This window comes from Thermobia domestica, chromosome 6, assembly GCF_964235325.1.
Source record: "Thermobia domestica chromosome 6, izTheDome1.hap1.1, whole genome shotgun sequence".
Taxonomy (NCBI): Eukaryota; Metazoa; Arthropoda; class Insecta; order Zygentoma; family Lepismatidae; genus Thermobia; species Thermobia domestica.
In genome coordinates this window covers 266,273,705-266,299,704 of record NC_137459.1, presented here as the reverse complement: position 1 = coordinate 266,299,704, position 26,000 = coordinate 266,273,705, and the positions used below count along the sequence as shown (strand labels likewise).

The 26,000-nt window shown below is 39.5% G+C and overlaps 1 non-coding gene and 2 pseudogenes across 1 annotated transcript; all 3 read left to right on the top strand.

The window, feature by feature from the left end:
• The first annotated feature begins 16,270 nt into the window (after nt 1-16,270).
• Nucleotides 16,271-16,937, top strand: LOC145688627 (small subunit ribosomal RNA; annotated as a pseudogene).
• Nucleotides 16,938-17,835: 898 nt separating this feature from the next.
• Nucleotides 17,836-17,987, top strand: LOC145688744 (5.8S ribosomal RNA). The gene has a single exon (XR_014131975.1). It is a non-coding gene; the product is annotated as a 5.8S ribosomal RNA (ribosomal RNA).
• Nucleotides 17,988-18,538: 551 nt separating this feature from the next.
• LOC145688681 (large subunit ribosomal RNA) lies at nt 18,539-21,154 on the top strand (annotated as a pseudogene).
• Nucleotides 21,155-26,000: the final 4,846 nt, after the last annotated feature.

The following is a 26,000-nucleotide window of genomic DNA, read 5'->3' as shown; positions in this document are numbered from 1 at the left end:
TTATGAATTTCCTCCAATCCCCATTTTCATCCCTCTTTGGCCCGAATAATAATAATAATAATAATAATAATAATAATACGCATTGTTATTATTATTATTATTATTATTATTATTATTATTATTATTATTATGATTTTCAACCTCCCGTCGTTCTGCTGTCAATCTAGCAACGAAAGGCGTTTACAACTTCGCAAACGTGAAGCGAGTGACAAGTTACAGACCGAGTGGTAATGTAATACAACGTCACGAATTGTGTAAGCAAGCTAAATGGTCTGAAACAATTCGTTTCCGATTTTTGCAGTCGTTTTTACGTCTGTAAGATGACATGTTTAATATTAGTTTCTTTTTTTCTTTCTTTCTTGTTCATTTGTTAGTTACTTCAACGCTAACTGTAACCTCTATCATGCGTCTTCCTCGACCAAAAAACGTACCAATTTTATTTCCTGCAGTGTTTTCGCGTCACTGCTTTCGAAATGGGGAGGGGGAGAGCACACCTGCACATTTCACGCTTGAGTCTGCTCAATGCTTATCATCGTGCGAATTTCTGGCCAGGCTTGGCCATAGGTTTCTTGCCATCATGTGTGGTTGGCAACACTTATCGGATGCAGTGGAAGAAGCAAAGCTAGCAGCACCTGTGCTCACCTGTTCTTATCTTCGCTCGTGCTCGCTCACGCTTTGGCTCCGGGAGCCAATTCATGGGCAGGCCTGATGTAATTTGTTTAAGGACATCAATTATATGCTCTAAATTTCCATTACTATTACTTGAGTGCTTAGTGTGTATTTCGTTACAGGTCTAAGAAATGAAAAACTTGGAGGTCACAGCTTAGAAGCCATCACAAGAAACATACGAAAAACAAAGGTGTAATAGCTGAGTAATTTAGTTCGCACGGTGCCAAAAGAAAGAGCTTTTACTCAATTACTAACACAATAATAGGTAAGAAACTCTCCCTACTGTTCTTTAATCTCATTTTCAGAGTGGAAAAAATTATAGAAGTTGTCATTTGAAAAGAAATACACTATGTTTAAATTCTTGTAAAAAAATTCTGGTACCCTATTTATTTTTCGCTTTAAATACGTACTATTGTGCCATGAATACTTCTCAGAATCATCTTCCTGTAAACTTTATTTCCCAAAAGCATGTACTGCAAGCGCTGTTATAACATTTAAAACACTTTGAAAATCCTTATTTTAGCAAAATGTGCAATTTTCCCATCTTCAAGTGACACGTTACATTTAAGTGTCCGTGGAAGAGACAGTTGAACATGTATAGAGTATAATTCAGCATTTTACTGAATTGTTCTGTCATGTTGGTAGTTTTCTTGAGCATTTCATGATTCATTCCTACATTCGCGATTTTTTGTATTCTTTGCAATGCAATGTTATCAAAATTATTCATTTGTAGAAGGCAAAGTAATATGTATGGCTTGCTCCGTGGGAAAGAAATCGAGGAAGGTAGCTTTCATCAGGGCCTTAGTAACCATCAAGGCATTCACCTGGTGCGACTGAGGGAAAAAGAATGATCGGGACCAGATTTGAGATCGGAGCCTTCGGAATGAGATGCTAGTTCTTCATCAACTCAAATGCTGCCACATTTTTTCAAATTATTATTATTATTATTTTAATATTAGGTTTAATATTTATAAGATGCTATACTTTTTAAAAATAAATGTGTGACCGATTAAACATGTTACAACGTCCGTAATTAAGCTACAGTCTGAGGTATATCACTTTCAGCTGTAGCTGTTCTCTTCCTTGTCCTTTACATTTTCTTCAGGATGTTACTTTTGTAACACAATATTGTCTTTGCAAGCTGCTGTAGGTCCTACACAAACATTTTAAATATTTTTATAACTTTAAGATGTAATAATTGATCTTTAATCATTCCCTGCTGTTATTATGTTATTAAACGCTGCCTATCATTTTTATTTTCAGAAGCTGTGTAACACAAGAGAAACGTAACTAACGATGAGATAGCGTAGATTATTGGGATTTGGCTTCAACATGTCATACAGAGACGAACAAGAAGATCAGTTAAGAATTCAGCTGCAGTTCCACAGAACTTTAACTGACAATTTGCAGCGTCGAAATTATAGTTAGTTGTGGTAATCAAAAGTGACATTATAAAGAAGCAAATATGTATTTCTGGTTATTCAGCAATGTGATATTTCTTGAAAGTAGCAAAAAGTAACATTTCGTGAAAAGATCTATTCCCCATGAGCCGTAGATCTGTAGAACATATTTTCAGCAACATACATTAAATATTGTTGTTGACTTTTATTTAATTAGTGTCAGTGACATAATTTTCTAGAACAAGTGTTTACAAGTTAAAATATGAATTTCTGATATTTGAGAAGATTGTTCTTAATGTATAGAAACAAATAATACGAGCAGCATGAAGATGCTGCTGAAGAGAATTTAAATAAATAAAGCCAGAATAGTGTACAATTATATTTTTATTTAACTACTAACCGATATAAACTTATATAGATGTGTATTTATTATAGTGGACAGTGTAAATTATAACTACATAATGTTAGCATGCTCTCATAATTTTAAGCTGCTTTTATTATTATTATTATTATTATTATTATTATTATTATTAACTCAAAATCTTATTTACACACAGAATGCTTCTGGGTGTTCCAGTGCTACTACTGGTATGTGGCCACGCCGTCTATGTATGATGGAGTGTCTTATGTGATGTTCCGAGGTTCAGACTGCAAATTAGAGCCTTCACAATCATCGCGTGCCAGTTTTTAAAGCGCCTATATTGGGTTTATTATTTTTAAGATAGGAAAGGGATTGCCAACAATTGTTTCTTGAAATGGATGTCTAAACTTCAATCCTTTTCGTATTAAAAAAATCCAATACAGCCGCTTTCAAAACTGGCAGGCATCGATTGTGAACATACTGAGATGCAGTTTGAATCTCGTAAGTCACATAAGACACCCGAACATATATGCACGGCATGTCCACATACCAGTAGTACCAGTGAAACACCCAGAAACATTTTGTGTGTATATAAGATTTTGAGTAAAAAAAAAAAGAAAAATGCTTAAAATTATGAGAGCAAGCTAACATTATGTAGTTATAATTTACATTGTTTATTATTATTATTATTATTATTAATTATTTATTTTTTATTTTTATTTTGTTTTTATTTATTTATTTTTTTGGTCTGAGTCTGTGGGCCGCAATGGTTCCTCGTCATGAAGACAGAGTGAGGCAAAGACGTCTAAGCAGGTAAAACTGTACAGAAGGATCTTATGTTTCTTCCAGCTGCTATGTCACAGCCTGGCCGCCTTGTTTTCAACGCACTATTTGTTCCCAGCAAGAAGTCGTTATCTATTCAGAGTGACGCAAAAGTCCGGAGCCCATAGACCAACTCGGTTACTATTGAAGGTATGGAAACACGGTAAGATATGTAAGGACTCTTTTAAATTCCAGCAACACTTTTGTTTTTGTACTAGTGTACCGCTCAATAAAGAAAATACGTTACCATATATTATGTCGGGCTACACGAATGAAAGAATGTGTGGTTTGAAATTAGCTACACCGAGAAGAATTGAAAGGAGACACAGTGAAGGATAAACATGCAAATGCAATATCCACGCCAGTGACGTAGCAACCACGGTGTTGGGGGAGGGGGAGCAGATACGAAGGCCACGGAATTTTGTCTTGCACTATATTTTTCATTGTGTCTTTCCGTTCCCTTTGGTCCAAATAATTTCAAACCACACTTTCTTTCATTCATTGTTGTTCAACAGTAGCAGCGTTGTACTTTTCGTTACTATTGGGCGGTATACTAATATAAAAACAAAACTAGCTTAATTTTAAAATTTTCCTTCTGTATCTTACCTTGTTTACGTATCTGCAGTAGTAACCGAGTTGGCCTACGGGCTTTGGGTTCCATCATGTACAGAAACTATTCTCTAAATATTTTCTGTGATGTACAAAAAATATTCACTAAATATATTTTGTTATGTAAAGAAAATATTTTGGTATATCTAGGAAAATATGGTCTGGGTTATTGGTAAATAATTTTAAAATATTCCATGAGAAACATTTTAAAAACCATTCCGTTAACATTGTATAAAACGTTTCAAATACTTTTTCAGTAATGTTTGGAAATCGTACAGGAAACATTTTTAGGAAAACTTTTCTAACGACGTATAAAATATTTCTACAACGTTTTTGAGTGTATTCAGAGAGTGTATTTTAAGTATTATGTGGAAAATGTTTTCAACAACATATTGAATATATTTCCTTAAGGGAAGTAGGATACATTTTCTGAAGGAAAATGATGGCACGTTTTAGAAACATTTTGAAAATATTTCATTGTTGTGTGGGTCGTGGCTAAGCCGTTAATATATGCGCTTCTGGTGTTAGGGATCCGAGTTTTATTCCGGCAAACAGCCTGAGTGGTTCGCCTCCCGTATTAAGCCAAATGTCAACTTTCTTGCACATATTTATTATTATTATTATTATTAAAATTGAAATGAAATGAAATCTTCAAGATTTACATCCCACAGTTATGCTGGGATCAAGGTACACCTCATGTAGAAATTGCACTATTCTGATTTGAATAGTTTCGTTAAAATAGTGGGAGAACGTAATTTAGAATAACCATGACCACAAGTGTGAGCGAAATGTAAGTTTTCCAATTTACTTTCTTACTCTGTTATTGCTCACCCATTGGCACTCACTGGCTCACCCATTTTGACGGCAGCTGTGAGCATGTTGACGGCAACTATAAGCCTTATCTGCGCAAATATGAGAGTACTAATATTATACATATTCGAATGCACAGTGCTTAGGTACAGGTAGGCTGGTAATGTCACTAACCTATACTCAATTCTTTTGTCAAAATTGTGGAAAAACAGAATCTCTGATGACAGTCATTCCGAATGTGAAGGAATAAACAACAGTGTTGTTGTTTGCTCTCTCCCTACATCATTGTTCATTAATTGAAGCTGGAATGGATATTTGTGATTTCTTTTCATTATTTCTATGTTTAACTCTCCCCCCCCCCCAACACGCTGCTCTAACGATTGTATTATTTTTACGCTGCATACCTACACATCTTCATGGCCAATAAACCTCGTTTTAGCCAGAAAAATTTCAACCCTTCGCTACATTTTAAACTGTAATAACTTTTTTATTATTATTATTATTATTATTATTATTATTATTATTATTATTATTATTATTGTAAATGTGAATATAAAAAATCCGAATAACCTACTCCGATATACTGTGTTTCCATACATTCCGTGTAGAAACCTTACTATTCTAGTTTTATTGTTTTTTCTATTCGTAGTGGGAAAAAATGATTTCGATTTCTCATCCATCCTTGCAGGTAGCGTTCAAACCCTTGACGGCCAGTGTGGTCTGTGCTTGCAGTAAAATTTTCAACCTTCTGCACCTATTTGAAGTATATTTTCCTTCATAAAATTGGAGGTACTACAATTCTTTATATCAACTCCCATGTACAGTATTTTCATACACTTTCTGTGCAAATTGCACTATTCTGGTTTGAATAATTTCCCAAAAATAGTGTAGAAACTTAATTTCAAACAAGCTTGACCACAAGGGTGAGCTAAATGTAATAGTATTGTAATTTACTTTCTCACTCTCTTATAGTTCACCGATTGACGCAGAATAGTATATAGTTAAATAAATTTTATATTGTTTTCCTTTTTATCAATACTTTTCCTCGTCTCACCTTCCACCACAGTATCCACACATCTTTGCGGCAATCGAAACCTGTCTTCGTCGACAAAATTTCAACCCTCCGGTAAGAGATAAACTGGATTTTATTCTTAGAATTGAATATATATACAAATTCCTCGTACTCTGTACAATTCGCGGCAAAAAACCTACAACATGAGAATGTAAGTTTGTGATACTAGGCCTAACAGCACAGAGAATCAACATAACGTCTAAGTGGCACGAATCACTCCAGAATAAACCTCGGCGTCCTCCCGTGAACACTTATTTTGGAGCAAAAGACTTTGTTATTTCACAATAAACTTACATGATTATGATGCAGGTTTTTGCCGCAGATTGTACTGCGTACCGCGTTTGGTCACGTTTTCAATACAACTTCAACATTTTTTGTGTCTACGGTTTCTTTACAATTGAGAATAAACCTGATTTGGCATTCTCATATACCGTTGCCGACTGTGTACACTGCAGCTAACGGTGAGCGAGGCCTCTTCTCGAAGTCAAATTTTAGACCTTCTAGTACAACTTAAAGTGGCTTCTCTTTCTGCAAAATTGAAGACTTAAAAGCGAAAGCATTCTATAGTACTTCCATTTAGGTACACCTTCTATAAAAATAATTCATTATTCTAGCAACAAGTTAAAAAAGAAAGAAAAAATGAAATAATCGTGATCAAAAATGTGAGCAATATGTTAAGTTGTTGTAACATGCTTTCTTACTCTGCGATTGTATAGTCATTGAAGCAAAAATTTATATTGTCGAGTAAATTTTGCATTATGGTTTCTTAAAACATTTTTCCCCTCATATTTTAAGTTGCATCTGCCGCTGTAAGCACTGCTACTTGCTTGCACCTTCCACGAAAGTACTTCAATACACGTTTAACTTAGTGCCAAATCTTTAATTTGCACTGCTGCTCACAGAATACCTACGTTTGAAAAGATATATAACGTCTGAATGTTATCTGTGAATTAACAACGACATTATTCGATTCATCGACCTTCACATTCCAACATATCTGTCATCAGTCACTTATCTCATCTCTTAAGTACACGCATAAAAGATCCCCTAATTTTCATGCTCGTTCACACGAATACTCAGTTTATTTCATATTACGGGATTCTATGGAAAGCTCCTTTGTAAAAAAAAAATCCTCCAGGTTTTGATTCCGCTGGCAGCGTTCAATTTCAACTTTAGGCTGGATTTTGAGATCTCTTGAGCGACTATGATGAAAGGTCGGCAACTATGAGCGTTTTGACGGCAAGTATGAGCCCTTCGTCCGCAATTATGAACGTATAGTCGGCAACTATGAGCATTTTAAATTTAAGTGTGAGGAATCAGACAGAAACTGTGAGCGTTTTGACAGCAACCATAAACCATTGTTTCTTACACTATCGTCCGTGTATTTTATATTATGAATGAAAAGTCGGCAGCCATGAGCGTGGTGACAGCGAATGTTAGCAGTTTCAGCGTTTGTGTGACAATTGGCGTGGCAATGGTGAGTATTTTTAAAATAAACATAAACCAGTATGTCCGCAACTATGAACTCTAGGTTCGCAATTATGAGCGAAAAGTCGGCAACTATTTGTATTTTGACGGCATGTGCGAGCTTTCTGACGGCTTGTGTGAGGACTCTGACGTCAACTGTGAGCCTTTTGACAGCAAGTAAGAACAACTTTCTCTTCCCATGTGAGCCCTATGTCTGCAATTATGAACGAAAAGTCTTCAACTATGAGCAATTTTTCGGTAATGGTGAGCATTCTGACGGCCTGTGTGAGGAATCTGATGGCAACTGTGAGTCTTTTGACAGCAACCATTAACCATTTTGTCTTTCACTATCAGCCGTATGTTTGATATTATAAATGAAAGGTTGGCAACTATGAGCGTTTTGACGGCAACTCTGAGCCCTATATCCGCTATTATGAACGAAAAGTCGGCATGTATGAGCGTCTTGACGGCAGCATTGAGCCCTGGGTCGGCAATTATGAACGATTAGTCGGCAACTATGAGCACTTTATCGGTAATGGTGAGCATTCTGGTGGCTTGTGTGAGGAATCTGACGGCAACTGTGAGCCTTTTGACAGTAACCATGAACCAGTTAACTTACACTATGAGCCGTGTATTTTACATTATGTATGAAAAGTCGGCAACTATAAGCATTGTGACAGCGAGTATTAGCAATTTCAGGGTTAGTGTGAAAATTGTTCTTCTAAATACTCACCGTTGACTTGCCAAACTAGTATGTCAACACTAGTTTAGTGTCGGGAAACCCAGCCCACCATCTCTTTTCTTCACATCAATTCCTTCTTACTGTTTTCATCTACCATTTCTCCTACAATATTTATTTTCACTTCATTTGCTTTCCCCCATAATTCTCTATAAAAGTTTCTAATACTTTCTTCGTCGGGATAAATATCCACCTGCAAATCATCCAAATCCCAATCTTCAACCAATAATGTTGCTATTTTTCTGAATTCTTTTCATATAATTTTTGAAAGTTGGCATATCTTCTCCTTTCACCATCCTTACCGTTCTTTCGTTTCACAACCTCCTCTTTAACCTTTTCTTTGTCTTTACTACAACCTAACATCCCTATTACTTCATCATAGACTTCACTAATATTGGAACAACCCTCTATCAACATCTCATTTAATGTACAATCCATCCTTTTTTCACCTCTTTCATTCCATCTAAGTACAGACTCTCCATATATTCTACCATTCCTCTCCTAACTTCTGCACCCTCCAATTGATCAACCAATCTTTTATCTACTACATATTGTACTATCCTCTCAAGTACATTTTCCTTTTCCTGTCTATGAATAGCTTTTCTATCCCTTGCCAATACTATTTCAGTATTAATTCCCATATCCACCGTTACCTCCTTTTTTTCCCAACTTCTTCAATTTTACCTCATTTTCCTTAATAACTTGCTCCATTCTTACTATACTTCCCCTCAATTCCACTAATTCTTTTTCATACTTTAAAATTGTTTTTTCCAACTCCCCAACTTTCTCATGATAGTTCTGCTTAACCTTCAACTCAGACACCATTACTTGCTCCTTTAATTTATAATTGAGCGCCCTTAACTTTTGTTCTCTTAGTTTTGAACATTGTAGCTCTTGTTGGACCTTCCCCAATTCTTGATTTAGATTTTAATTTATTTCCTTTAACTCTTTGTTCCAATCATTTTCCGCTATAATTTTATCTGAATTATTACCAATCATTTCCTTAAGCCTTAAATTTTCTTCCTTATAGTCCTTAACTTTACCCTCTACCTCTTCTAACAAAGTACTAATTCTTCCTTACTCGCATTTCTTGTCTGTTCTTTCCTTTTTTCAACAACATTTCTGTATTTTTTCATTATTTCCCCTATTAACCTTTTAAACAAGTCTATCACATCACCCTGTTGTAACTTGACACCTAATCCCGCTAATTCTTCTAAAATCATATTATTTAATAGTTCTACTTCCACATTCTTAACCTCATTATCATCTACTCCACTATCTTTACCCATTCCATCATCTCTCTCATTACCCATCACATCTCCTTCATCTATACCTATTTCTATAGGTGTTAGCTCGGCTAATGCCTTCTCTACTGTAACTTTCGTTTTTTAACATCTGACATTTTTTTATTTCTAATTTCTGCTAACGTTTTGTTAGGAAAAAAAAACTATACAATATTTCATTAATGTCTACTTTATCTTTATTCTTTTCCAAAATACTTTAAAATTTTTGTGTGACTCTGTCCATTTTTGTTGCTCTTCTTTCTCACTTTTTTCCTACTCTTTTTGAATTTCCACTATTGTATATAAATTACAACATAAAGAGTATTTAACATCTCGTATTATTTTTTGAAAGCTATTAAATTCAGAATTGTATTTATCATTAATAGTCCAGTAAATTACCAAACCTAAAAATGCTAATGTTTTACAAAAAACGTACCTATAAATTTAAAACATTCGAAATACATAAAATGTCACTATGTCTTCTCTACATTAACTAAATTCAAGTCTACAAATATTTTTAAAGGCACAATAAAAATTAATGCCTAAAAGTGTTAGTGCTTTCTAAAAGTCTCTCACCTATAAATTCCAAACACTCAAAATAAATAAAATCTCACTTTGTTCTTCCAACGTTAATTAAATTCAAATAAGCAATTATTTTAAGGCACAATAAAAATTAATACATAAAAATGCTATTAGCTAGTTGAGATCTTTTTTTTTCACAAACTATAAGAGTTAGAAAAGTAAAGAATCTCACACTATGAAACCAAATCTTTTAAAACGTTATTTCCATGTAATCCTAAAAGGCACAGAACTGGCCACCTGAAATCTCTAACCAGGTAAAAAAATAGGGTATCCGTAGCTGGCGGAGAAAAATGAACGAGTCATTTAGGTATTCCATTCCCTTTTTTGAATTGATTCGCGATCTTCGTATATACGGTTGGATTACTTACCTCATCGACGTTAAGGAAACAACCGTCGATTTGTTTTTGTGCCTCCACGTAGGCTCATACACTAAATTGATCTTATTTTTAGACGACCTTGCTATTCTTTAGGCTTAACGATTTATTTTGAGACTCTCCTCTTCGGAGGCAGAGATACTCGAACAAACCAGTTGACGACATCGGCATCTCTACCGGCTAACGATTACTTTGTGCTTCCTCTTCGGAGGAAAAGCCACATTATTCAAGTCCAAACTTAGAGCATCGCTCTAAGAACATATATTTTACTAGATACTCCACTACCCTCCTTTGTCGTAAGCTGGCGCCGTCTCCCACTTTCGCTAGAAAGATGACTTCTCGGAAGACCCCAGTCAAGACTGAGAAAAAGGCACAATCATCCAAGAATCCTAGTATCAGGGGCAAAATAATAAGATCAACGTATAAACCGGAAGATTTTCTTCTGCCTTTAGGCAAAAAGAAACAATCAACCGCCCCAGCGAAGCTAAAAGCGAAAATGGCATCTACAGTTAAACAGTCAAGTAAATCGCAGCCATCAACGTTGCATAACACTAAAGATATTCGTCGCTTGAGTGTTCCCACTACTCTGAAATCCATGTCTTCTTTGGAGAACCTCAACAAGGCAGATAAAATAATTAATAGCACCCAAGAATATCCACCTCTTCCCACCAGTAATAGGTTTGATATTTTGTCACCTGAGCAAGCAGATAATACTAGTACCAGCAACAACAATGCACCAACGAACAAGCTCTCCAGTTTCAAGCCGCCTCCGATTTTCATATGCGGAATAACAAACACATATACATTTATAAAGACCTTGTCGCGAGCATTGAAGGAGCCTCCCTTAGCTCAGCCCAATAAGGAGCGCATCCGACTTCAAGCGGCTACCAAAGATGACTATAACGCTATCAAAGCTTATTGTGAGCAAACGGAAACTGAATATGCCACAGGAGTAGCAAAAAATGAAAGGCCCATAAAGGTAGTTGTCCGTAAACTGCCTATTGACACCGAACTAGATGACCTGAAGGAAGAACTTACACGACTAGGCTTCAAACCAATAAGTGTCCACCAAATGTCTCGCAAAAGCAAGGCTGATGATAAGAAAATACTGCTGCCACTGTTCTTGGTAGCTTTGGAGAGAACTGCAGCTGTTAAAGAGATATATGCAATTAATAACTTACTGCACTACAAGGTCCAGATCGAACCCTATAAGCCTCCTTCAGTGCTGCAATGTTACAGGTGCCAACACTTGGGGCATTCTCAAGATACCTGCCAAGCTCACCCGAGGTGTCTCAAATGTGGACAACTGCATTTCACACAGTCTTGCAGTAACCAGACACATCAACACCCGCCACTTGTGCAAATTGTCAGGGGGATCACCCGGCAAATTACCGTGGTTGCCCAGTATTTAAGTCTTACTCTGAAGCGCTAAAATTACCGGCACAGCAGCCGAAGAAACACCCAGAAGCACCCAAGAAAAATTTACAGGAACCAACGACAGAGAAAACCTCCATTCCCACTTCTGTTAATAACCAACCAATGGCTGCAGATAATGATCCTGAAGCTCCCATTTCTTCCAACATCGAGTCAACTTCTGCACTCAATCAAGGGAACTCTAAAGAAGATCTGGACTTAAAGTCCGTTCTTTCCTTCCTCAAGGAATTACCTTTCCGTAAAATAATAACTCATATTAAACGTGGATTACACGATTCCGACAAGCAGTCGATTCAGCTTCTAAGGCTGCAGTTGTAATATAAACTATAACAGAAATGGTTGACAATGGCTGCTTCTAAATCCAAGGTTCTCCATCACTCCCTTATTCTTGCTACGTGGAATGCAGAAGGTCTCGAAGGGCAGAAACACCTACTTATTAGATTTCTCATACAACATAAAGTTGATATTATGTTTGTACAAGAAACGCATTTTACTGCTCGAATCACTAGCTGGCGCTTACCTAACTACATTGTGTACAGACAGGATAGAGTGGGTAGACAGAAAGGAGGATTGTTACTTATCATCAAAAAGTCATTCCCAGTGAGGTTGATTACAATACCACCTCTACTTACTTTGGAGGCCCTTGCTGTTGAGCTAATAACTCCAGGCGTTCCACTAATATTGGTCACTGGGTACAGGTCCCCAGCCACACAATTAGAGCCTACAGACTTTGATATTATAGCTAGCTTAGGAACAAAAGTCATCTTGGCTGGAGATCTTAATGCTAAGCATGGCGAATAACACTCAATTAAACCTAACAACGCAGGGGACGCCTTACACCAATATATCCTAACGTCTAATTTCATTATCAGTGCTCCACGAGACCCGACTTACCATCCAAAATTCGGTGGTCAACCCGATGTCTTGATGTCGCTATTTGCAAAGATGTATCCTTTACTGTACATCCCTATGTCATCTCGGATTTAGACTCTGATCATGATCCTGTCATTTTCCACGTTTCACACCGCAGCCTCGCACATACCACCCCTCTCATCAAAACAACAGAAACTGATTGGGATGTATTTAAACAGGAATTAAACAATATGATCGATCTACGAGATAGACCAGCCACTATTGAGGACATCTAACAAGCAGTTTCTCACGTAACCTTAGCACTTCGTACTGCAGAGGCAGCGAGCACCACCATCAAAATCTCTTCAACCTAAACAGGTCAATGCGACAGTTTTCATCTACAACTGTATATCCATCTAAAACGCTGGGCTAGGCGTCGATGGCAGCACACATTACATCCAGCATATAAGACGCTATGGAACAAACTGCGTTCAAAGCTCAAGATGCTAACTATGCGACAAAACCAACAATACTGGGAAGACATTTTTCGAAATGTCACAGTAAATGATCGCAAAATCTGGACGTACTCCAAGTCCTTCCAAGGCACTACAAACGCTTCAAAAGCTAGAGTTATTCAAGGACCTCAAGGACTGACTCAAGACCCTCAGTCGCAAGCGGATACTTTCGCCGACTCTTTGAAATAAGGATCAAGAATTGCTCTATTGGGCTGGAGCTGTTCTTCCAAACAGCACATCCGAACCACATTATATACCATAAGCAAACAAAGCCCTACAGATGAAATAATCTTAGTAACACCTCGGGAAATAGAAAGACATATCAAACGTCTGCCGGCAAGGATAGCATCTGGGCCTGATGGGATTAGAACTGAGATACTAAAACACCCCACAAGGAAATTACTGGTCTTCTTAACCTATTTATTTAATGCCATCCTTGAACTATGCTACTTCCCAAAGACCTGGAAGGAAGCACGTATCATCACCATCCCCAAACCTGGAAAAAATCCGTTGCTCCCGGAAAACTATAGGCCGATCAGTCTTCTGTCACACTTAAGTAAATTATTTGAACTTGTGTTACTCTGGAGGCTGAGACAGCATGTACTCAGTAATGATCTCATACCATCTCATGAGTTTGGGTTTCGTGCACAACATAGCACTAGTACGCAACTCGTACGCGTAGTAGATCATTTAACTGTAGCTTTCAATAGAAAACAACACATCATTGGCGTATATCTGCATGTATCAAAAGCATTTGATAAAGTCTGGTTAGCAGGGCTATTATATAAACTGTATACCCAAGGTCTTCCGGACCGTCTTCTGCATTTACTTCGTTCTTACCTCATTGGCAGAAAATTTCATGTGTCTGTTGATGGTGCCAAATACTCCTCTAGGATTATCAAAGCAGGTGTTCCACAGGGCGCTGTACTTTAACGGCTTTTGTATACTCTGTATACAGCAGATCTACCGACACTACCACATAGCTTTCTCGCAACGTACGCCGATGATACTGCCTTTTTCGCGACCAGTAGCTCCCTTGCACAATGCTACATCTATATGCAACGTTAACTAACAAGATTTCAAGAATAGGCAAGACGTTGGAGGATTAAAGTAAATGCAGACAAAAGTTGTGCTGTCATCCACAGTAGAAGACGCGTCCGCGCCCCTCGACATCTTATCTATGAGAACGCCCACATTCCTCACGCCGCCCACGCCAAATACTTGGGAGTGACTTTAGACCGTGGGCTAACGTTCGCCACACACATCAGTGATATAAAGCAAAGAGCTTTACGTAAAATCTCAGCGTTAAATCCCATCTTTCGCTGCAGTTCACTTTCTCATGAGGTCCGTGTTCACATACTTAAGATGATAATCCTGTCCACTCTTTAATATGCATGCCCTGCTTGGCAACATGCTTCATACAGTCATCTTCAAACACTTGAAAGTGTGCAAACTAGAGCAGGTCGCATAATCACTGGTCACGACAGATATACGTCAAACAGACAGATTCTGGAAGATTTAGAGCTCCCTACTGTTAGAGAACTACTACGACATCTCTACAGTAAATTCTGGCGTACTTTACCTAGACACATTAATCCAGCAATAGCTAACATCGGCACCGAATTCGCTCTACGAAATGTCCATCGCACGCCACGCATTTAATATCTTCCTAGCGTTCGTACTGATGTCATCATCAGCTACTCTGCGACAGTTGCCGATGTAGCCCATCACACCAAACAAAACAATAGTACTACCCACCCAACCACCTCCACCTGTTGTATATCTCTCTTATACCATCTAACTCTTGGAGTCAGGAGCTTCGGCCCAATACTCTACTCACAAATCCAAAATTACCGTGACCGTGACCGTGAAAAGGCACAATAATTAATCCAGCTTAAAAGCAGCACCCATTCATTAATATATATTACCTATAAATTTAGACCAACGTCATAACAGATTAGACAGAAAACTTCCTGCTGCTTATATGTGTATTTCAATTATTGCATTAAACTTAAATCAGCAACACACCTCACACCGTCCCGTTAAATCCATCGTCAATTAGTAATTCAACAGACCGTACACCCTATTATATATCTGCACCATAATTTCGTCTCTTCACATCACATCCCTAAATGCACCGTCGAGACATATACCGTCGAATCCGACTATCTTCGTTTCGTTGATTAATATCCAGACTGATAAAAATACGACAAAAATTCCATTTGCACCTAAATTTCGTCTTTAATCCACCGTCAAGCCTTATATACCGTCGAATTTAACTATCTTCGCTCCGTTGATTAATATCCAAACTAGTAAAACCAGCAAGAATATCATTTACACCTAAATTTTCTCATTAATACTCAATCTGTTGTATCGCTCCGTACCGTGTGTTTTAAATATAGTAACGACAAACTGGCAAACTTTTTTACATCTGGCAACATAGTCCCAGCATGCTTCATTCCCATGATTCTTCAACATGAGGAAGAAGGAGCCACCCGCTATATTCGCAGTATGATACTTTTACTTTAACTTTCTAAATCCAATTATATCTTAGGCATCGGGGTTCAAAACGCCATATAGTTATTACAGATTTAAAACAGGTATACCCCGAAACCTTTAAATATGCTAACAAAAGCCACACAGTTATTTCACGAAAAATAAAATAATTTTCATTCATTACTATGTCTAACATGGCAAAACGTGCTCAAGAGTTAATCATTGTTTTTTTTTCTTTTTTAGAAATCCAATGCAATCCGGTACCCAAGTGAAGAAATAATCCACCCATATAATTGTCTTTTTTATTACTGAACACTAAGTATTCACTATTAGATAATAATTATTAATGTATTTTTTGAAATTTAGAATATTCCAACAAATTCAATAAACCACTAGCTAACCAAGCAAACAGGCCCCTTTTATTTTTTTTATCTTCCACAAGAATTCAACTGTATCTCAAACATCCATAGGAATATACAAATTGCTCTATAAACATATAGAATAAGAAGGTCATTATAATAATTAAATAACTGAGCAGTAACATCACTATTACACAAAACTCACGGACAGCCAAGCGAGCATGGCTCCTTTTAAACCATATTTTTACGGAATAGTTTTGTTATCTTGAAGGATGCTTGAGAGACGACTGGATTCCTGTGGAAAATAATATAAAATAGTAATGTCACCACTATAATTAATTAGCTGGGTACGCACTTCACTCTTGCAGAAACCAAGTATTAGCCATGTCGTCATTCCTAATCACCAACCTGTCAAAACCTCACCAAGGTTAAAGGAATTGACAGAAGGACACCACCAGGAGTAAGGCCTGCGGCTTAATTTGACTCAACACGGGAAACCTCAACAGACCCGGACACTGAAAGGATTGACAGATCAAGAGCTCTTTCTTCATTCAGTGGGTGGTGGTGCATGGCCGTTCTTAGTTGGTGGAGCGATTTGCCTGGTTAATTCCGATAACGAACGAGAGACTAGCCTGTTAACTAGGCGTTGGAATCTTTCCTTCCAACGTTCATGTCTTCTTAGAGGGACAGGCTGCCTCTAGCAGCATGAGATTGGGCAATTACAGGTCTGTGATGCCCTTAGATGTTCTGGGCCGCACGCGCGCCACACTGAAGGAAACAACGTGACTTCCCTGACCGAAAGGTCCGGGTAACCCGCTGAACCTCCTTCGTGCTAGGGATTGGGCTTGCAATTATGTCCCATAAACGAGGAATTCCCACTAAGCGCAAGTCATAAGCTTGCGCTGATTATGTCCCTGCCCTTTGTACACACCGCCCGTCGCTCCTCCCGATTGAATGATTTAGTGAGGCCTTCGGACTGATACCCGGCACCTCCGACTTGCGGAGGTACCGACGTGTCAGAAAGATGGCCAAACTTGATCATTTCCAGGAAGTAAAAGTCGTAACAAGGTTTCCGTATGTGAACCTGCAGAAGGATCATTATCAATTCATCATCACTGCGGTGATTGATGTCAAAAGTTTCTTATTAGTGTGTCGTATCAGTTAGATTGACACCGTTGAACGGGAGCCACGGATCTTGACAGGCGATGGAGAGGAAGGTGAGCCGTGTCTTCCCTACAGTTGGGAAGCGAGCAGCAAGAACGGGAGCACCTGTCATCGGCGAGGGTAGCGTAGGCTACCTGTTGACACAGTCCGTGTATCATCTAAGGATAGGAGTAGACTTATTTCGGTGGAGCAGAAGTCTTGAAAAGACTCAAAGAGAGTAAGACTTATTCCATTGGAGCAGGAGTCGTAAATGCTCGGTCAGAGACATGATAAACCAGTTCCGTTACCCAAGGGCTCAAGTATGCTTATTCGTTTTAAAAAGAAGATTTGAAAAGGCTCTAAAAGAGTAAGACTTATTAGATCGGAGCAGGAGCGTTTAAAATGCTTGTGTCGGATGTCGGGTTCTGGGGTAGTAGGGAAGCTTGTCCTCCAAGGACTCGAGTAGGCTGTGACTGCTTTGTGGGAGAAGTCTTGAAAAGGCTCTGAGGAGCAAGGCTTACACGTTAGTAGCAGAAGAAGCCTTTAATATTCTCGGGACGGGTGACTAGAGCTAGAATTTGCTGCTTTGTAGGCCAGTATCATTTTCTGTTCAAGATGGCCTTCAATCAAAAACCGGTAGCCATGATTTTTGGCTAGAAACTCATGGGCAGCCTAAGATAATTCCTTGTGATGCAGAGAAAGGCTTTCGAATGAACACGCCCAGCTTTGTGGTTAGCGACGGCAGCTGACGGGGCCAAACAGGAGGCAGTGCGGCCCCCGATGCGGTAAGTTAAACTAACTTTAATGTCTTGCACGGCATACGTGAAATGCTGTTGTAGAATTTTTACAACCCTGAACGGTGGATCACTTGGCTCGTGGGTCGATGAAGAACGCAGCTAGCTGCGCGAAAGAGTGTGAACTGCAGGACACACGAACATCGACGTTTCGAACGCACATTGCGACGCAGGATCTCTTCTGAGTCACACCTGTCTGAAGGTCGGTATCTTTATCCTGGCGGTGGAAGTTTTTCGGATGACCGCACAGCCTCTCGCTACTGCGGTAGTGATGCTGTGGCCATGTGTAAGGGCCCTGGCAAGGGGTCTCGCTCAAGGCTTCACTTTCTTGTTGGTAACCTCTTGTGACCATGGGTCCTGGGAATGGAAACTGTGTGTTCTTGGGCTTCCGCGACAGCGGTCGTCTTAAATGAGCAGCAAAGGCTGGTGGTTTACATCCGCCTGTTGAGGCAGTTTTTGTCTCGACGAAAGTTCCTAAGTGAATTGGGGAACTTGGTTATTGGATTTCATCCTTGTCAAACCCCTTTCGATGGGAACGAGACTGTCTTGTGTCCATGCAATTCTCTAGCCTGGGCCGGCGCCAGACTGGCTGGCGAACAAGGTAATTGGGCCTCTGAGTCTTGGTATTCCAATTTGCCTCTATTCCTGGATGAGCTTCAGTACATGGTGACCCCTGACTTACCTTGGCGGTCTACATATTGGAAATTAAAAAGTCCTGTTGTGCACGAGCCATCAGGCGCGCTGTATTTTTGGCGCTCGACCTCAGATTAAGTGAGATTACCCACTTAATTTAACCATATAATAAGCGGAGGAAAAAAATAACAAGGATTCCCTTAGTAACGGCGAGCGAACATGGAAGAGCCCAGCACCGAATCTCGCAGTCGTAGACTGTTGAGAAATGTGGTGTTAGGGAGGGTATATTCTCCCGAGTTCTTAAGGCGTGTCTAAGTCTCTCTTGAATAGAACCTCTGCCCATAGAGGGTGCCAGGCCCGTGCGACCGTTTCAGTTCTCGGGAAGACCTCTCCTCAGAGTCGGGTTGCTTGAAAGTGCAGCCCTAAGTGGGTGGTAAACTTCATCTAAAGCTAAACATGATTACGAGACCGATAGCGAACAAGTACCGTGAAGGAAAGTTGAAAAGAACTTTGAAGAGAGAGTTCAAAAGTACGTGAATCCGTTCGGGGGTAAACGGATGGTACCTGAAACCCCGGATTAGAGATTCAGAGAGAACTGTGTAGACTGCACTTTTAGGTTGATCTTTTACTCCTTCGGGGGTTGGGACTCCTGGGAGATGCAGCTGACTGTACATAGGCCCTCGCATTTCTGTCTTTCGAGGCGTCACAACTCGTTGGATGCCGGTCTACGGCCCAGGGAGGATCTTGTCTGGGTCCCCGTTGTCCTTACAAACCCCTGGTATCCCGGCTGGCGTTCGGAGGTATGACAATACGGAGTTGCCTCCGTTTAACGCCTTCATGTCTGTACAAGTGTTGGATTTGTTAGCCGTCGGGCTTAGCCACAGACTTTAGTAGTCTGATGATGTTGGTGCAGACTCTATGAACCGGGCGTATCTCCTGTTTGTGGCGTGTACTGTTTAATGGACCATCCGACCCGTCTTGAAACACGGACCAAGGAGTCTAACATGTTCGCGAGTCATTGGGAATTACTAAACCCAAGGGCGTAATGAAAGTAAGGGTCTCTGTATAGAGATTGAGGGAAGATGGAGACCTTTGCTTTGGAAGGGTTGAAACGGCCTTTCTGTTTCCTAACACGGGCCCTCTCGCATTCCCGGGGTGTCTCGTTCTCATTGCGAGATGAGGCGCACCTAGAGCGTACATGTTGGGACCCGAAAGATGGTGAATTATGCCCAGCCAAAACAGAGTCAAGGGAAACCCTGGTGGAGGTTCGTAGCGATTCTGACGTGCAAATCGATCGTCGGAGCTAGGTATAGGGGCGAAAGACTAATCGAACCATCTAGTAGCTGGTTCCCTCCGAAGTTTCCCTCAGGATAGCTGGTGCTCATTTGAACGAATGTCGAACGAGTCTCATCCGGTAAAGCGAAAGATTAGAGGCCTTGGGGCCGAAACGACCTCAACCTATTGTCAAACTTTAAATTGGTGAGACACTCTGCTTGCTTGAGAGTGAAGCAGAGGTTTAGGATCGGAGTACCTAGTGGGCCACTTTTGGTAAGCAGAACTGGCGCTGTGGGATGAACCAAACGCTGAGTTAAGGCGCCTAAATTCGATCTTATTTTGAAACCATGAAAGGTGTTGGTTGCTTAAGACAGCAGGACGGTGGCCATGGAAGTCGGAATCCGCGAACGAATGTGTAACAACTCACCTGCTGAAGCAACTAGCCCTGAAAATGGACGGTGCTCAAGCTTCGTGCCTATACTCGGCCGTTACTGCAGTGGAGGCTCCATATCGCACCGAATGAAGCAGTAACGAGTAGGAGGTCGCGGCGGTGTGCGCAGAAGGGTCTGGGCGTGAGCCTGCCTGGAGCCGCCGTCGGTGTAGATCTTGGTGGCAGTAGGAAATACTCCAGCGAGGCCCTGGAGGACTGATGTGGAGAAGGGTTTCATGAGAACAGCCGTTGCACACGAGTCAGTCGATCCTAAGCCCTAGGATAACTCCAAGGGGATTGCGGGCATGAACTGTTGTGTGAAGGGGTTAATTGGGACCGTCGTCCAGAAATACGGCACTAGCACGGCTCAAGTGCTATCTGGCTTAGCCTTCACGGATTTCCGAATGCAATATCCATCCTTTGGGCGAAAGGGAATCTGGTTCCTATTCGAGAACCGGGCAGCGGAACCGTATTCTACGGACTCTCACAGGTTCGTCAGGGTAACCTAACAGAAGTCGGAGACGCCGTCGGGAGCTCTGGGAAGAGTTTTCTTTTCTGTTTCAGCGTTCACGTTCCCTGGAAGCATTTCGCATGGAGGTAGGGAATAGAACGCGAAGAGCACCGCAGCGTCCAGAGAGTGCCGATGGACCTTGAAAATTCGAGAGAGGAACACGTGGAGGTGTCGCGCCAGATCGTACCCATATCCGCAGCAGGTTTCCAAGGTGAAGAGCCTCTAGTCGATAGATTAATGTAGGTAAGGGAAGTCGGCAAATCCGATCCGTAACTTCGGGATAAGGATTGGCTCTGAGGACCGGGGCTAGTCGGGCTTGGTCGGGAAGTGGGTTGTTCGCTGACGTGCCGGGCTGGGCGAGGTGACTGTCAAGGGTTACACCTTGTGACGAAGTGAAAGGAAATTATAAAATTACTAAAGAATAACCAGCCAATTGAAGATCTCTGGATTATTTACAAAATCCTTAGACCTGTACTGGAAAATAAAATCACCCTAGATATATCGGATTTGAACAGGCTTAATGATGGAATTGTTAGCAGTCTAGTGAAATGTAATGAAGACAAAACAAAAAGCAAGAATAACGTAAATAAAACTAAAATAAAATTTAACTCTGGAAACAAAAAAGTGAGGCAATATGCAAATACACAACAGTTATATAGGACTAACTCTGAAGCCTTAGCCAATAAAATCATGGATAATAACTTAGGGGAACTGACTATGGGACCAGTAAATAAACCACTAGATGAAGATATAGAGCGGCTATATAACGGTTTATGGGGTAGAACAGGTAAATGTGAAAAACTTTCAGAGAGGTCAAATGGATCAATTATCAAAAGAACGTCTAAGTAACTCAATTACAAGAAAGGAAATTTTAATGATCATAAATTAAAAGGAAAATCTGCTCCTGGGGTAGATAACATAAGAAGAAAAGATATAGAAAGCCCGGAAATTGTTGATATTCTCGAGGCTCTATTTAATGTTGTCCTTAAAATGGGAATAATTCCACAAATTTGGAACGTAAATAGGACAACGTTAATTAAAAAAAAGAGGACCTATCTCAAGCTAAAAACTGGAGGCCGATTACAAGTAGCCCACTCTTCCACAGGATTTTTAGTGCCATACTGGATGAGAGACTACGGAATGAAATTTGCTATAATAATAGGCGGAAAGGATTTACCAAAAATGAAGGCACTCCCAATAATTGCTTTCTATTTAACCAATTTTATATCATAGTAAGAGGCAAGAGGGAGTTGCCGTCTTGGGCATTGATATATCCAAGGCTTTCGACACTGTCCCCCATGCAGCAATTGTAGAAGTCCTCAAAGCAAGAGATTGTTACCTTTAATAACTGTTGTAACGTCAGTGTACATGTCCTTTATTGTTTCCACAATCAGATTAGGGCAGAGACATTCATTTGCAGTTAAAAAGAGGAATAAAACAAGGTGATCCTCTTACTCCCTTCTTTCTAATTTGGTTTTTGATTACCTAATTAATGGACTACAACAGAGTGTTGGTGGATATAAGGTTAATGGTGAAAATGTCCCAGTACTTGCATATGCTGATGACATCGTGGTTTTAGTTATGGAGGAAAAAGGGCTGCAGGGTAAATTGGCTATGATTAACACATATCTTAACTTGGATATGCAATTATCTATTGAAAAATGTTATGCTTTCTGGATACGAAATTCTCGAAAAACCTGGTACTCTCATAAAATTGAACTATCTGCTGAAAATCAAAAAAAAAATATATATAAGAAATTTAAATGTAGATGAGCAGTTCCAATACTTGGGCTGCCAATATACGGTTAGTGATGGGATAAATAACAAAAATCAATTAGATTTTATATATAAGGTAATTCAGAGAGTACTTACTTTAAGGTTGAAACCAAGGCAGAAATTAGATGTAATTTATAAATATATATTGCGAAAGTTCTATTATAATCTAATAAATGGGTTGGTATCACTGAATTTCTAAGAAATATTGTAAAGAAGGTTCTACATTTGAATCATTCTGTTACAGATGCCATTTTATATTGTAGAAAAATGGATGGTGGACTTGGCTTGCCAAGAGTAACAAATGTGGTCTCATTGGCTGTGCTCAAAATGGGGCATAAATGGAAGCATAACGAAGACTCCCTTGTAAAAGAATTGTACATTCATAACAGAGTAGATCTAGTTATGGTACGTAGAGCCACGGCCCTGGGTTTGAAATGGCCTATTTCAATTAAAAAAATAGAGAGAACCAGATTAGAATTTAAAAAAAAGGAATTTGAAAGGTGGTCATCTTTACATTTTCAAGGCTAAAGTATAGGTAATTTTAAAGATGATAAATGGATCAATGCACCATTCTATGATATTAATCTAATGTCAGAGTCAAGATTCATAGATTTAATGAAATTGCGTACAAATACTTTTGGTACTAGAGGAACCTTAGCCCAAGCTTCTGATCAAAGTAATGTATTGTGTAGAAGGTGTAGGATTAAAAATGAAACCTTGGCACATGTACTGTGCGAATGTATTGAAAACAAAAATAAAATTATTCATAGACATAATGAGATTGTTAATCTACTTTGTGAAAACATGTTGGATAATAATTACAAAATAAGTAAGGAGCCTGAAATAAGGTTAGGAAATGGTGAACTACTGAAACCTGATATAGTTGTCACGAAAGATAATGGTGCATCAATTACTGATGTCACAGTTAGATTTGAGCAGTCTAACTTTGAAACGCAAGCAATAAGGGAAAAAAAGATAAATACTAGAAATTTATTGATGTGATTCAGGATAAATTAAAAGTTAAGAATGTGGTGGTTTATTCGGTTATTTTTGGCGCTAGAGGCTCTGTTAGCCGTGAGACATGTTAGTTTCACCGTACCGATGCGCGACCATTGCCATAGTAAACCTGCCCAGTACGAGCAATTGGTTCATACACTCGGTCGAGCGGCCGGTGGTGTGACGCTACCATTCGCTGGATTATACCTGAACGCCTCTAGGGTACAATCCGATCTAGGCAAAGCAACGGTATCTGGCGTCCCTCATTTGAAAGTGTGTTTACTACGCGAACCTATCTACTACGAAAGGTTGGGACGTGGAATGCTCTGTAAACGACTTAGATACCTGGCGGGGTATTGTGAGCGGTTGCCACGCTGCGATCTGTTGAGACTTAGCCCTCGCTTGAAGGATTCGTCTTGTCGGTTAGACGGGACCTCCGGCCGACTTTTACTTTATTTTGTTGCGAAATCTTTACTTTACTTGCCCATTTTTACTTGACTTTTTCCCCATATATAAAAGGGTTAGTAAGGGGGACCATGTCTCCCTCTCCGACCGCTTTTTAGTGCCATTCGTTTGATCATTACTGTCACACGCACGTGTCTGACTCGTGTCTGACCCGCGCGTGTTTTGCGGGTAAGCGGTCTTACAGGAGATGGAAGAACCTTGCAGCAAGTGTGGGCGAGATCTTTAAAGGGAACGTACTTTAGACAGGGGCGACCTCGTCCGTCAATTCCCTACCACAGTCCGTACTGCCTCCGTGACACCAGATACCACAGTAGTCTTATTATCACCGACAAGTACACCTGGCATACACTTCCATATAATGTGTCCGTTCCCAGAAATAGTACATTTGTCCCATTATAAGCAGGAGCTCCTTTATTTGACGGCAACAGACTCATCCATCACCGACTTGAGCTCCCGTTAAACTTAAGCGTGCACGGACTGGTTTAAATGACGGTAACTGCGCCCTCCATCACCGCCATCATTTACCGTATGCTTTCTTTTGTTGAATTTCAGTAGTTTACAGTTATGGGGTGATTTCTTAATTTGGTTGTTTTCGCTCACAGTTATATATTTATACCTGATCTGGAAAGTACATATCTTCTCTTGAGAGTGCAACAAGTGTCTTATGTGGAATGATCCATATGCTCATAATTGCTGACTTTACCTTTTCCCACTCGCTCACACTTGCCGATCTTTACTTCTCTCATACGTAAAAGTTCTAGCACGGGGAACATGGGTCTCACGAGAAGCAGGGGCTACTCTGTATGACAACAAGTAAGCCATCCATCACCGACATGGTTGACCTTCTCGCCCCCGTTGAACTTAAGCGTGGACGGACTAGTTTACATGACGGTAACTGCTCCTTCCATCACCGCCATAATTTACCTTATGCTTTCTTTTGTTGAACTTCATTAGCTTACACTTATGTGGTGATTTCGTTTTAAATTTGGTTGTTTTAACTCACAGTCGTGTGCTTTCTATCGACTCAAATTTCCAGACGATGTGTGTATTTTCTCGTGAGAGTACAACAAATATCTTATCACAACGTTTTCTTTTTAATTTTTACCACATATTTTTAAGTATGATAATGGTTTATTTATTTTGAAGTTCAAAGCCCTGTATTTCAATTTGGAATTTTTACCTACCTCTTCATTCATTTGCTGTGTTCTTCCCTTAGAAGTATTTAATTTTTATTAAATTAATTATTTGTTTAATCTCGATGAGAAAAATTCGTGTTAACAGAAAGAAATTCTTCTTTCACTACCGAGGTGGCACACGCCAACACCGCGTTTTATCGGATTTCTGCCGTTTCTTCCTATATTCTTTGCTGTTGCTATAGTGTGCACGGTCCCTTGAAATTTTAACCTGTCTGCCACGATTATGTACCGGACCAAAGAGATGCAATAAACCTATTTTTTCTTTGGGGGGGGGGGCGTTTGGGTTTGTGAGAAAAACCATGGACGAATTTTTATATATATATTCCGCGTCACTGCCGTTAAATATATATATATTTCTTTACACAGTGCTTTCCCATGGTTTGGGTTGAAATTTCACGTTTGTAGTTAGAACACCTTTGTTAAAAACTTGATTTGCAATAACAATAATTTCAAAAGTAAAAATATTGGAATTTGCTTTATTTCTGTATCAGCCACCTCGTGGCTAATCCCTTAATGTATGCGCTTCTGGCGTTAGGGATCCGAGTTTTATTCCGGCAAACAGCCTGGGTGGTTCGCCTCCTGTATTAAGCCAAATTTAAACTTTCTTGCAGATATTTATTATTATTATTATTATTATTATTATTATTATTAAAATGAAATGAAAACTTCAAAATTTACATCCTACAGCTGTGCTGGGATCAAGGTACACCTCATGTAGAAATTGCACTATTCTGGTTTGAATAGTTTCGTTACAATAGTGGGAGAACGTAATTTAGAATAACCATGACCACAAGTGTGAGCGAAATGTAAAAGTTTTCCAATTTACTTTCTTACTCTGTTATTGCTCACCCATTGGCACAGAATAGTATCTGGTTAAGTGACATTTATGTTGCTTTACTTCTTACCGCATTTTTTAAACCTTATAAATTGTGACTTC